We start from the raw sequence: 13,605 nt of genomic DNA on the forward strand, positions 1-13,605 counted from the left end.
CTGAATGAAGCTGTTAACCAAAATGTACGTATCACACAGTGCAAAGTACCCGCGATTACATCCCAGAAACGCTGGTTATCTGAATTCTGGCCCTGCATCTCATTAGTCATGTGTCCAGTGATAAGTCATTTCAACTCTGAACCTCTTCCTCATTCCCTAAAGTGGGAATGCATACCTCAAATGACTACAGAGATTACAGGAGACCAAATACATAAAAGGCGCTACAACAGATCTAGTAGTGAAGGAAGCAATGAAGTATTAAAGTTTTCGATCTTGGTTTTCCTTTCAAAACCAAATCCTATGTAATAATGCCACCTAGTTTACTGAATTAGAATAAAGCAGATATTTCCCCCCAAAAGACTACAGGTAGAAAAAGCTCTTCTTTTTTCTGCCTGGAATAACATCTACTTCTTCTGGGAAATGTCCTTTTCTCCTCCCCTTCAGACCCCTCCATCTCCTGAGAACCACTACCAACTTTTAGTTCAGTTCAGTCGCTCAGTCGTGTCCAACTCTTCCCGACGCCATGGACCACAGCACACCAGGCCTCCCTGTCCATTACCAACTCCCAGAGTTCACTCAAACTCACGTCCATCGAGTTGGTGATGCCATCCAGCCATCTCATCCTTTGTCATCCCTCTCTCTTTCTGCCTTCAATCTTTCCAAGTATCAGGGTCTTTTCAAATGAGTCAGTTCTTCACATCAGGTGGCCAAAGTATAGGAGTTTCTGCTTCAGCATCAGTCCTTCCAATGAATATTCAGGACTGATCTCCTTTAGGATGAACTGGTTGGATCTCCTTGCAGTCCAAGGGACTCTCAAGAGTCTTCTCCAACACCACAGTTCAAAAGCATCATTTCTTTGGCGCTCAGCTTTCTTTATAGTCCAAATCTCATATCCATACATGATCACTGGAAAAACCATAACCTTGACTAGAGGGACCTTTGTTGGCAAAGTATTGTCTCTGCTTTTTAATATGCTGTCTAGGTTAGTCATAACTTTCCTTCCAAGGAGCAAGCGTCTTTTAATTTCATGGCTGCAGTCACCATCTGCAGTGATTTTGGAGCCCCCTAAAATAAAGTCTGTCACTGTTTCCACTGTTTCCCCATCTATTTGCCATGAAGTGATGGGACCAGATGCCATGATGTTAGTTTTCTGAATGTTGGGCTTTAAGCTAACTTCTTCACTCTCCTCTTTCCCTTTCATCAAGAGGCTCTTTAGTTCTTGTTTGCTTTCTGCCATAAAGGTGGTGTCATCTGCATATCTGAGATTATTGATATTTCTCCTGGCAATCTTGATTCCATCTTGTGTTCATTCAACCCTTAACATGGTTTGAATGAAAGCTTCTACCTTATTTCAGATCTCAGCCCCTCCAATCACTACTTGTTAGCCAAGGGTGAGCCTCCCTGTTACAGCAGAGCCAATCAGAACCCCACCCTCCTGGTCACAGTTGGAGAAGGGAGAAGTTGACCCAACACAAACTGGGCCAATCTTCTGTGTAATTGATGCTGGAAGTAAAATGAGTGGGACTGCCAACAGCCATCGTTTCTGTCAAAGGAAAAAAAGACCGACAAGAAGGAACTTGACAGACGCAAATATGAGAGACAAAAAAAGAAACTATAATGTGCCTGGGGCCCATGATTTTAGCTGGACCTACAATCCTAAGGAAGTAGACTGTATCACATGTAAACCAAAGAACCCTAAATGAATACAGACCTCAAAAAAAAAAATGCAGGAAAGCTGGGATTGCAATTTTGCTTATGCGTCTTTCCTTTCACAGCTTTTACCTTACAGTTCCATCTCTTCTCTCCTTTATGGTTGCTGTTGTTCGGCCTCTCAATCACGTCCAACTCTTTGTGACCCCATGGACTGTGGCCCACCAGGCTCCTCTGCCCATGGGATTTCCCAGGCAAGAACACTGGAGTGGGTTGCTATTTCCTCCTCCAGGGGAATCTTCCCAACCCGGGGATTGAACCTCTTGTGTCTCCTGCATTCACAGGCAGATTCTTTAGCACTGTGCCACCTGGGAAACCTTCAGTGTAACCTCTAATAAAACTTCAAAATATTCTTTTTTCAAAAGAAAAAAAATTAACTTGTCTCACAAAGTAATCTGAAATTCAAAAATGTCAAGACTATAGAACACCTATTTAAAGCTAGAGCTAAAACCCTATTTTGTAATCAAATTGCTGCTCTTTAAACTTTTGGTATTTCTGTCGCTTTCTAGGCAGTCACCATAGTAACAGAGAAAAAAGAACCGGAAACTAGCAGTCGAAATGGACTCCTGCTGATGATAGTGGTTCCGCTTCCATGGAAACAACAATGAAGTGATGGAAATACTAGAAGCCTTTTTAAATGTAACCTTAAATATACATACTAGGACTCCTTCCTTATCAGCCCCTTAAAAGTAGGTCACAAGCACTGCTGATCAACAGCAGCAGCCCAGGATGAAAACCACCTCTTACAGACTGCTGCTGCAAGATCCTTGCTGAGGTCTGTGAGTCCCAGAAAGAAAAGATCAATCTATCGATTTCCAGAATAAGTCCAACTAATCACATTATTTATAAATGTGACTTTAAACAGATTTTACTTGATCAAAACTTTTGACTTTAACCTTCTTAATTTCTTAATCTTCAAGACATACACAAAGCTTATGATTATTTTGGGGGGAGACCAGGCTACCTGGAATTTAACTGCTAATCCCACACTAGGTCATGTAATATTATTTCTTCAGTAATCTAATAAATGCTTTTAAAACTGGATCCATATTTAACATGCTAAACCAATACCTTCAGTAAGTTCTCTACATTTCTGTTGATCATTCAGAACAAGAATTTCCACTGTGCTTTGGCAGTCAAGACAGAAAAGCTGCTTCCGTTATTTTTTTAACAACCATTAGGTCAAAAAGTTCTGGTGTCCAATAAAAGACGTTTTGTATATATTGAGTCAACCCATATTTCTTTACCTCAAATCAAGAGAGAGGATAGAATCAGGGTGATTACAGAACACGTGAAAAAAAGAAACTGTAGCTGAATAGAAATGAGGAGAAATTTTGAAGTTGTTGAGGGACTTCCCTGGTGGCTCAGTAGATAAGACTCCAAGCTCCCATTATAGGGGGCCCAGGTTCTATCCCTGGTCGGGGAACTAGATCCCAAATGCCACAATAAAGAATTTGCATGCTGCAATGAAAAAGATCCCACATGCCACAGGGAATTCAGATCAAAGCCCCTGTGGGCTGCAACCAAGACCCTGTTCAGCCAAATAAGTATTTTTTTTTAATTTGTCACTGACAATTTTAGAATCATTGGCCTGCCTATCCTGCATTTCTCAGAGCACCAACTCTCACTCAGCTTCCTCAGAGAAGTTTTTATAGAAGGCACCATCTACAGATAACAGAATTGTGAAATTCTTATTTACCCAAGAGACCATCACCATCTGGCCACTCCCTGATCACAACAGTAAATTCATTTACTGTATTACCTTCTTTTTATAACAAAGGAAATGGAGGCTTGGAGATGTGAAATGCCTTTCTCCGTCACAAAGTTAATTTAAGAACCTAAACCTAAACCAGGTCTTATGCTACCACACTTCACATAATTGAATCTGAAAGATTATTGAGTAGAACAAGAAAAATACAGAGCGCAGAGCAAGTACAATACAAGTGAGTATGGGAACAAAGATGAGGAGAAAATAAATGTAAGGAGTTGAGTCTGAGTCAGAGAAGAGCGAAGAGACTGATGAAATCAGACAGCAAAAAAAAAAAAGAAAAAAAGAAATCAGACAGCACACGGTGAAATCACAGCTATGAAGAGGTACACACATTCCACACTATGTAAAAGAGAATGGGCCTCTAGGAGAAAAACCAGGCTCTCAAACATCCTTCTTACCCAAGCACTTCTTTGGAAAACAAAGGCCACTCATTTATCCGTTTCTTAAAAAGGGCATTTTTATTCACAGAAATAATGAAAATCCGTTTCAAGAACTAGAAAAGTTAATTCTTCCAGTTCTGTTATTCTACGCCTGGACACTAAAAAAAGAATATAGCTAATGCCTCATCACTGAGTCAACAGAAGAAAAGCAATGCTAAAGGCAGAACTGACCATGCTGAGCTTTTTTCAGTAGCCTTATGCATTCATTTTTGGCTGTGCTGGGTCCTCGCTGCCACACCAGCTCTGCTCTGATTGCAGGGAGCAGGGGCCGCCCGCCAGGCGCACTGCATGGGCTTCTCTTTGGGGAGGTTCCTCCCGTTGAGGAGCACAGGCTCTGGCACATGGGCTCAGGAGATGTGGGGACAGGCTGGGCAGCTCCGCAGCATGTGGGGTCAAACCTGTGTCTCCTGCGTTGGCAGGCGGGCTCCCCACCCCTGAGCCACCCGGGAAGCCCCACGTTAGACTTCTTGAAAGCCAGGGTGTCTACATTTGTACTTCATGGGAAATTTTAGGGGATTTTCAAGGGCATTTTGATCATACTTGATCGTCTCCACATGCACAGAATTTAATTCCCATATAAGATTGTCCTTAATCACATCTTACATTCTGATCTCTACTCCTCTACTCCACACTGTCCACCAGGCTCTACGCCACATTACCCTTGGTCAAGGGTGCCTGGTTTTCATTCAAATTTATCACATTAGAAAGAACATCCAAATCAACCTGGGTTTGCTGCAATAATTTTTGTTTGTTAGTGATTCTTTTTTTAAACAACTTCAGTCACATAAAAGAATATGCCTATTTGAGATGGCCTTGGTGGTGAGAGTTTGTTTTTTTTTAAGTGCTGATTTATTATATTTAATGGGTTTTTTTGTTCTTTTCAGGGAAAGCCTACCATTTCTGACTTACGCTAAGTGTTCTGACAACAAAAGGAAACCTTGAGAAGAACTGTAATGTATGGTTCTACACAAGATCCACAAACATGGAGCCATCAGCCTTTCCATGAATAACACAAACCTGGTCAAGAAAGGGAATCTGCTTCCCATTTGCATTTAGCCAACCTTCTACTGATGTTTTTTCTAAGCTCAGTGTTAGGTGAACCCTAGAAGTTCAAAGAGTCACCAAAGAACAGTAAAAGCAAAAGTCACAATAACATTCACACCCAGGCATTGCCTCGATTACAATTGCTTTCAATGTGTTTCACAGTTTTTCTGTCCTTAAAAAAATGAAACAAGCAGCCCAAAATGGAGCCACCTGAGCTAAGCCCATGTCACCAAACCAAGACTGAAGACCTAAACTAACTGTGGCTTCAAACTTCCCCAGGACTGGAATCTTAACCAGTCAGTCTGGAATTTCCAGGTCAGCACCAGGAAGGCCAATAAATATTTTTGTCTCCCGAAGGAAGGTGCCTTGCTCAAATAGTTCTTTTCTGTTTACCACTTCCTTGTCCCATCCCCTCTCTGGCTTTAACAACCTTTCCCTTTCTGGAGTTCCCTGGAGCTCCTTTCTACTTGCTGGATGGGAGGCTGCCTGGTTCATGAATCAACTAATAAAGCCAACTAGATCTTCAAACTTACTAGGCTGGATTCTTTTAATAGATAGGGTGCCAGTGTCAGGATCCAAAGTGAACAAACTTCTGATGGCATTCCAGGACAAGACAGACAGGTTTGGAACCTGTGGAGCCCTTTTTGCAGTTGCTGTCTTTCTTGCTATTTTCAAGGACCAGGGGTAAGTTTCTGTAAATACCAAGCTCCTTTCTCTCTGCATCAAGCTCCACATCTGATTGGCTTTCCTTTACAGAGCAAGACACCTTGAGCTGATGGACACTTCTGCCTGGAACTCAAATCCCTCGCTTTATTATGGATTGTAATTCCCAGGCTTTTGAGCAGAACCCTCAACCCTTAACTCTGTCCCAAGATTCACTTAGGAACTGTTTGTGGTAATGTGCAGTTCCCTATGTATGTGGGGCCCCCAGTCCACCGCCCTCACTTATTGAGATCTGCTGGTTTAATCCTTTCCCCAGTCCAAGGTCCCACACTGGGGCATTGGTGTGGTACACACAGGGCCTCTTCTTGGCTGGAACTCAGTTACCTTAAGGTACATTTTTTTGGGGGGGGTCTTATTTTATGTAGATAAAGGCTAAATGCTAATAATATCCCAGAATTCAAAACAGCCTCAATATTTAAGGTTAAGGATTAAGGATTTAAGATCTGTTAGAGCAACTACCACCTAACTCAAAAGACTCCCAAATTAGGATAAGCTGGTCACAGAATGGGATATTGACACTCAGTCACCTGCTAACCTCAAGAAAATTTCCACACAGAGGTAGACTGTAAAACACTACATAATCCCCAATGCTAGGACACACCCCTCTTAGGAATCAGTTTGATTCCAAGAGATCCAAAGGCTTAGCTAAAATAATAAAAATAATAATGGAATCTTTAAAATCCAGAGTTAAGCAAACCCTTCCGACATACCTGCTGATTTCATGTCTAACAACTATAATCCTGGAAATCTACAAAAGTGGCAAAAATCTTACTGAAAACAACCTAGAATTATGATGGCCATTATGGGGAACTTTGCAATTAGACAAGATCATTCACTTGAGACACACACTTAAGAGTGCCCCAATTAAATTACAAACAGAAGGGGATACATATTTTAATTGGTATGCAGAAGCTTCTAAAGGCTTCAAAATGCCAAAAAGAACTTTAAAGTTTCATTACAAAAAACTAATAAAAAATTAAAGACACAAGAGGTATCTAAAACAAAGGATTATAAGACAGACACAACTCCTACTGCCCCCTATCGACCATTATCTAGTACTCACTCTAGTAGTCCTCTGTTTGAACTGTCTTTCTACTCTGAAGAGACCTACAGGGCCATAAACAAAAGTCTATGAGGTTAATGGCCTTAAAGGTACCCCCCCCCTCCATGTAGCTCTGAAAGAAGGACCCTGTAAAGACCCCTCTCAGAGATGATGAGACCGAGGATTTTCTGGTAAACTGCTACACCATTCCCTTAAACAACCAAGGGGAAGCTAAAATCAAAAATTAATTTTAAACCCTTGACAAATTCTGGTTAACATCAGAGACACATTCTTTCCACTTAAACCCCACTTAGAACCTGCAGATAGGACCTTGGAAATAAACTGGCAAAAGTTAGCTAAGGGGAAGAATTATTATAATTCTTCTGGATCTCTGTCTGTAGTACCCAATAAAGAGAAAAATATGTTTTTCATCCCATTACAGGATGCCTCTTAAGTCCAAAGGGCTGTTCAATACTGTCAGAAATATTTACTGTTTATTCAAGCTGAAAACTGATAAGATTTTATTTTTAAAATTTTAAACAGATCTGTGGTCAAAAGTTGGCCAAATTGGAAGCTGATATACAGAGCCTGGTAAGAACTTTTTAAGGCCTTCTCCCCTAAACTAAAATAATGTACCCAGCAGCAAAGAAAAACTTTCTATAGCCCTTGAAAGGACTTATGGGTGGATCAACTTATGATGTCATTTAAGTAACCACCCAATTCCTTGAGTAGTTGAGCGCAACTGTCCTTATCCTACAAATGTTTGCAAGACTAGAAATGCAGCTCAAGGCAGTCCAAAATTCACCTATTCCTTTTCCTAGTCCCATAACCTCCCTTATTTACTTAAAATTCTTATAACTTGCATTTTTTTCTTATGTCTTTGGGATGTAAATATTAACGTACAAACTTCAGAGAGGTAATTCTTATCAGTAAAAAAAAAAAAAAAAACAGGAGAGGGGAGCTGGGGGTAGGTCATTTGGAACTTGAGTTAGTGAGAAATCTTACATGTAGAGAAGCTATGCAGTCCCTGTTCGCGCCTGTCTATACATTCACATGTGCCTATACCTGTGTTACAGATATATTTTCTACCTCTGGATTGTACAGCCAAAATGAATTTATAGAAGAGCTCTATTTAATTGGCTTACAAAAAATTAAACACTTCATGTATTCATAAAATTCTTTAAAAAACAAGAAAAATTAACTCCAATCCTTTTGAGGTTCACATGATCTGAGATAATATTGAGTAACTAAGCTTATTTTAAGTTTGTTGATTTAATTAAAACAGAAAGACATGTCTTTAAAGTTACTGATATTAAAAATAATGAAAGTATACACCTTTCATTCAACCCAGGCTCACTAAAGATCAAATAAGTTCATGTTATCTATTACAAATTTTTTCAGCAAGAAAAATGGCTTAGAATGAACACTGACATTGCCTAATGTCTCATGAAGCTTTTGTGGGCAGTCTAAGCATAATTGTTAAAAACAAGTAAATGAAATAGATGTAAGGAGGATAAAAGGTTTTTAGGTGAACCGTCTAATAGTGTCTCCAAATCTTTATGGTAACCTGAAATTCCATTAAGTTAAATGATAGTCATTAAATATCCAGATCATTTCCAAACAAGGTAGAGCACTGAAATATTAATTACTGAACACAAGTTTATTTTTGTTTTCTTTTATAGAGAAATTAAAGGTATTTTGTTCTTTTAATAAGCTTGTTTTTGCCACACTGAGAAACTATAAGAAAACACATTTCTAGAAATTTTAAAAGTATTTATGAATCTGCCAATCCATGGAATGCTAATGTGAAAGACAGTTCATAATTGCTTACTTCCCAGTTTTCACTAGAAACAAGTTTAAAAGCAAGGTTTCTAAGGGTTAAAAATTCTCACATTGATAATTAAAACTACTAGAAATAATAAGGAAAAGGAATTTTATGTGTTATCAGGACTGGCTAAGATGGGAATGAGTCTGATTAAGTGAGTTTTAATATCAAAAGTAAGCTGGTATAACATTAGAATTTTACTTTCTCCCTGTTGAAAGGGACAAAGCTTTCTTAGACTATTGGTCTGCTTTTGACAATCAGAGATTATAAAAGGTTTTTCTTTACCTTTTGAACAATCTGCCAGGGAGGAGGTGGAGGACACAAAGATGTTGTGCTTTGTCAAAATAAGCACCTATGTTCCTGTTGTCTATATCAGACCTTTGATTTCTTAAACCTAGTCCTCTCAATATTAAAAGAGCTAATTTTCACTCAGAACGATGTAGTCTATATTTGCCTGTAAAGTCTTTGTCACTTTGGTTAAATACATAAGTACTGTTTCGCAGTGTCCTATGACCCTATGTGACCAAGTATTTTTAAACCTTTTAATATTTTTGACAAACTTCCCCAAAATCAAATTCTAAAAGAAGGCTTTCTGACCTCAAACTAACTTTGGGATGTTTTTAAGAGGGCCCCAAGCATATTACAAAAGATTTCGTTTGCTCTTCTCTTAAAAAGATAGATGTTAAATTAATTAGACTTATTTGATATGTTAAGTTACATGTGAAGAAGCATTAATAAAAATACTAAGCTTTATGTTGTATTTATATAGGATATAAGTACTTTTAAAACTATATGAAGTTCCTAGAAATTAGTATCTGGTAATGTTGTGGTAAAACATTATAATACACATAGTGATATTTTATTTATAATAGTAATATAATAATAACTCTGATAATGTTATCAGTCATAATTCTAGTTACTGTCTTAGAGTGCTATGTATCATAGAAATAATCAAATTTCCCCGTCAACTACACTGTAATGAACTCTAATCAGATCTTTAACCATGGCATTTTAAGTCTTTTGACATTTACAGACAGTTATTGCTTTACTCTGAGGTTTTTCCTAAAGCATTCCTAAGAAGTGTTCTTTCTTCAGCAAAATTTCTAAAAAGCATTCTGACAGGTACTCTAGGATACAAGTTTATGGGAACTTTCAGATCATCATACCAACTGGGTAAGGATTTATAGAACTCTAAGGAAAACCAGATTCATAAAACTGCTAACAAAAGATGAAGATCAAAAACTAACTGCATAGGACTGAATGAACTGATAAAGATGTGTAGAATTTTTTTATGATTTTTTTGTTTAAAACATTGCTGGTTCTTTTATGTTTTGTTTTTCCAGGCTTAAGGAAATCCTCTTTTCTCTTAAAAGCTTTCAGCAATTTGGTAATAATAACATTTGTGAACTAAAGTGAAACATTTATTTTTTCTCCTTACTTGATCTCACCAAAATTCAGAAACTCTTGAGTATTCTTTCCATTGTAATAAATGTCATTATTTGCATAAGTTCAATAAGAATCTGTTCTCATTATACCAGAACATAACTGGAAATACTCGCTATATCACAAAGGCTTTAAACAGAATGTCATATTTGAGAGAAATGTGTATAGACCCAGATATGACCAGACAACTTGGAAAAACTGGCCTAGTCCCTTACTTAACATGTTTACCATCAGCCTTACCAGATGAGTATGGACGGTTACACTTCCTGGCAGGCCCAGCAACCTCGAAGAGAGGAGTTCACTCAGACTGTAGGTGCTGCAAGGAAAATCTTGTGATGATTCTTAGATTGGCTTTCGAGTCTCAAAGGATTTTAAGAGTTCAGTCTGAGACCCCTTATGAAAATTTCTACCAAAGCAGTCTTAAAAAGAACTTACACAATCAATCACTATTCTTGCCGCATTTGTGTAAATAATCAAGCCAGTCTAATGCAAACTAACTAGTTTTACTGTAATTATCCTTAAAAAAAAGAAGTGGAGATTACTGTATGCAGAAAAATTATGCCTGGACTTTTGTCTATTTTAGAGTCTAACCCCATCAACTGTTTTTGAGGTTTTGTGATACATCTAGCAACTGAACTAGACCCTAAATTCTTCTAGTTTCCTCAAATATCTGGCTACAACTGTCCAAACTAACATTTCTAATTCTCTCTGACCCTTCTAATTTAAAATTACCAAAAACAAAGACTGCCCTTGAACCTTCTTGGAAGGGACTAACTGTAACAACCAGGTCCTCTTCCCTGCCCAGATGGCAGTCAGGCTTCAGGCACCTGAGCCATGGAGATGCGTCTCACAGCTGAAGATGGCTCCACCTGACATCTGGTCCTGGACAGGCACAAGGGACCTCTGAATCAACTGTCAAGGGAGAGCAGTAGCTGACATCAGGGTAGACTGCTTCTGCCCATGATGTCAGATCAAGACAAAACATGAAATCCTTTATTCTTCTCTTTCTTTCCTTTACTCTGGAATTGGAAAGACATTTACACATCTCTCAGTCCAGTCCTAAGTAGGGTAACATCTCAGCCTGCTGGGTTTGTCTCTAAAGATTCTGAAAGATCTAAATGTAAGATCAGAAACTATAAAACTCCTAGAGGAGAACATAGGCAAAACACTCTCAGACATAAATCACAGCAGGATCCTCTATGATCCACCTCCCAGAATACTGGAAATAAAAGCAAAAATAAACAAATGGGATCTAATTAAAATTAAAAGCTTCTGCACAACAAAGGAAAATATAAGCAAGGTGAAAAGACAGCCTTCTGAATGGGAGAAAATAATAGCAAATGAAGCAACTGACAAACAACTAATCTCAAAAATATACAAGCAACTTATGCAGCTCAAGTCCAGAAAAATAAACGACCCAATCAAAAAATGGGCCAAAGAACTAAATAGACATTTCTCCAAAGAAGACATACAGATGGCTAACAAACACATGAAAAGATGCTCAACATCACTCATTATTAGAGAAATGCAAATCAAAACCACAATGAGGTACCACTTCACACCAGTCAGATTGGCTGCGATCCAAAAATCTGCAAGCAATAAATGCTGGAGAGGGTGTGGAGAAAAGGGAACCCTCCTACACTGTTGGTGGGAATGCAAACTAGTACAGCCACTATGGAGAACAGTGTGGAGATTCCTTAAAAAATTGCAAATAGAACTACCTTATGACCCAGCAATCCCACTGCTGGGCATACACACTGAGGAAACCAGAATTGAAAGAGACACATGTACCCCAATGTTCATTGCAGCACTGTTTATAATAGCCAGGACATGGAAACAATCTAGATGTCTATCAGCAGATGAATGGATAAGAAAGCTGTGGTACATATACACAATGGAGTATTACTCAGGCGTTAAAAAGAATTCATTTGAATCAGTTCTGATGAGATGGGTGAAACTGGAGCCAATTATACAGAGTGAAGTAAGCCAGAAAGAAAAACATCAATACAGTATACTAACACATATATATGGAATTTAGGAAGATGGCAATGACGACCCTGTATGCAAGACAGGAAAAAAGACACAGATGTGTATAACGGACTTTGGGACTCAGAGGGAGAGGGAGAGGGTGGGATGATTTGGGAGAATGGGAATTCTAACATGTATACTGTCATGTAAGAATTGAATCGCCAGTCCATGTCTGACGTAGGGTGCAGCATGCTTGGGGCTGGTGCATGGGGATGACCCAGAGAGATGTTGTGGGGAGGGAGGTGGGAGGGGGGTTCATGTTTGGGAACACATGTAAGAATTAAAGATTTTAAAATTTAAAAAATAAAAAATAAAAATAAAAAAAATTTAAAAATAAATAAATAAATAAAGATTCTGATCTACCCAACACTAGAGGTCTCCTGGTCCTCCCTGTGACTAATTTCTCTTCTATCCCAATGCCTATGGGAACTATGATCAACACCACCCCCTCAACCTAGAAGTCTCTTACCAACTTCAACTCTTGTGGTCAGAATACCAAATAGTGTTTTTATCTTTCTCCAATTATAATACTTACCCAGTTAGACACAATCGCCTACATTATTTTAGGTCATTTGCACCCCCACATTCCCATGATTATCTAGATGAATCTGCCCCCACTCACTAGGAGATCTCACCAGCAGCACCCATCTTTGCAAGGTAGGTGCCTCTTTCTTTCAGACTAAAAGATTTTCTTTCTGTATGCACTGAAATCCTAATTGACTCCTGGTTTGAACACTAAAAACAGCAATCCCTGTGAATGATCCATTAGCAGCATCCCTTGAACAGGAATATAGTTCGTGCCCCAATAGGGCTAGTCTTTGTTTGTGGTGGTTATAGTTCTCCTTGGGCCCATGAATGCCGAGATGGCTGGCATACAAACCATGTGATGCCTCTTAGGTTATCTAACAGTACCCCTAACTTTCCATGAATGAACAAGTCCCCTCATTGGTTAACTCCCATAGATTTACATCAGAAAGTTAGACAAGGCCTACCAGGAGGTGTTCATGACTCAGAATTCACTTCCTTTGGCAATGCCATGCCTTCCTGGTGAGGAGCAAATGTAACTGAGAATGTGATTTTAAAATTATCCTTAGTTCTTGAAGATATTCAAGAATCTGCTGCTAAAACAACAGCTGTCCCCAAAAAACTCCTCGGACTCTTCAGCCAGAATTGTTCCTCAAAATAGAAGAGCCCTTAATTACCTTTTAGCTGAGCAGGGAGGTGCTGTGGCCAACACAAACTGCTGTGCCTAGATTAACACTTCAGGGGAAGCTGAAAACAATTATGTAAAATCACTGAGCAAGCCACATGGTTAAAAAGGTGACTCCTTCAGGAGGGTTGTTCTTTGCTTTATTTGGTCTCAATTAATTTGGATCCTGGGGACCATGGTTCCAATATTCATTCCAAATACTGGGAATTATCCTGCTTTTGATTATTATAATCATAATAATCTCCCTGGTACATTATACTGAACCTTAAACTTTGATCACATTTCTCAGTTAAGCTAAGGGTTTGATCAAAGGGGGAGAATTGTTTAAAAAAAAGAAAAAGAAACAACATGTCTGGAATGGAGTCACTT

General features: G+C 38.8%; 1 protein-coding gene across 4 annotated transcripts in view; it reads right to left on the reverse strand.

The window, feature by feature from the left end:
* The window catches only part of RPS6KC1 (ribosomal protein S6 kinase C1), a 212,635-nt gene that overhangs the window by 97,233 nt on the left and 101,797 nt on the right, over positions 1-13,605 (reverse strand). Inside the window, exon 1 of one of the 4 annotated variants that reach the window (XM_018060739.1) lies at positions 10,239-10,407. The exons of the other annotated variants lie outside the window; for them this stretch is intronic. The gene's annotated coding sequence lies outside the window, so the exon portion shown is untranslated. Of the gene's footprint in view, positions 1-10,238; positions 10,408-13,605 lie in introns of those variants that run through there. 4 annotated transcript variants of the gene reach the window in all.

Source organism: Capra hircus, chromosome 16 (assembly GCF_001704415.2).
Source record: "Capra hircus breed San Clemente chromosome 16, ASM170441v1, whole genome shotgun sequence".
In the NCBI taxonomy this organism is placed as follows: Eukaryota; Metazoa; Chordata; class Mammalia; order Artiodactyla; family Bovidae; genus Capra; species Capra hircus.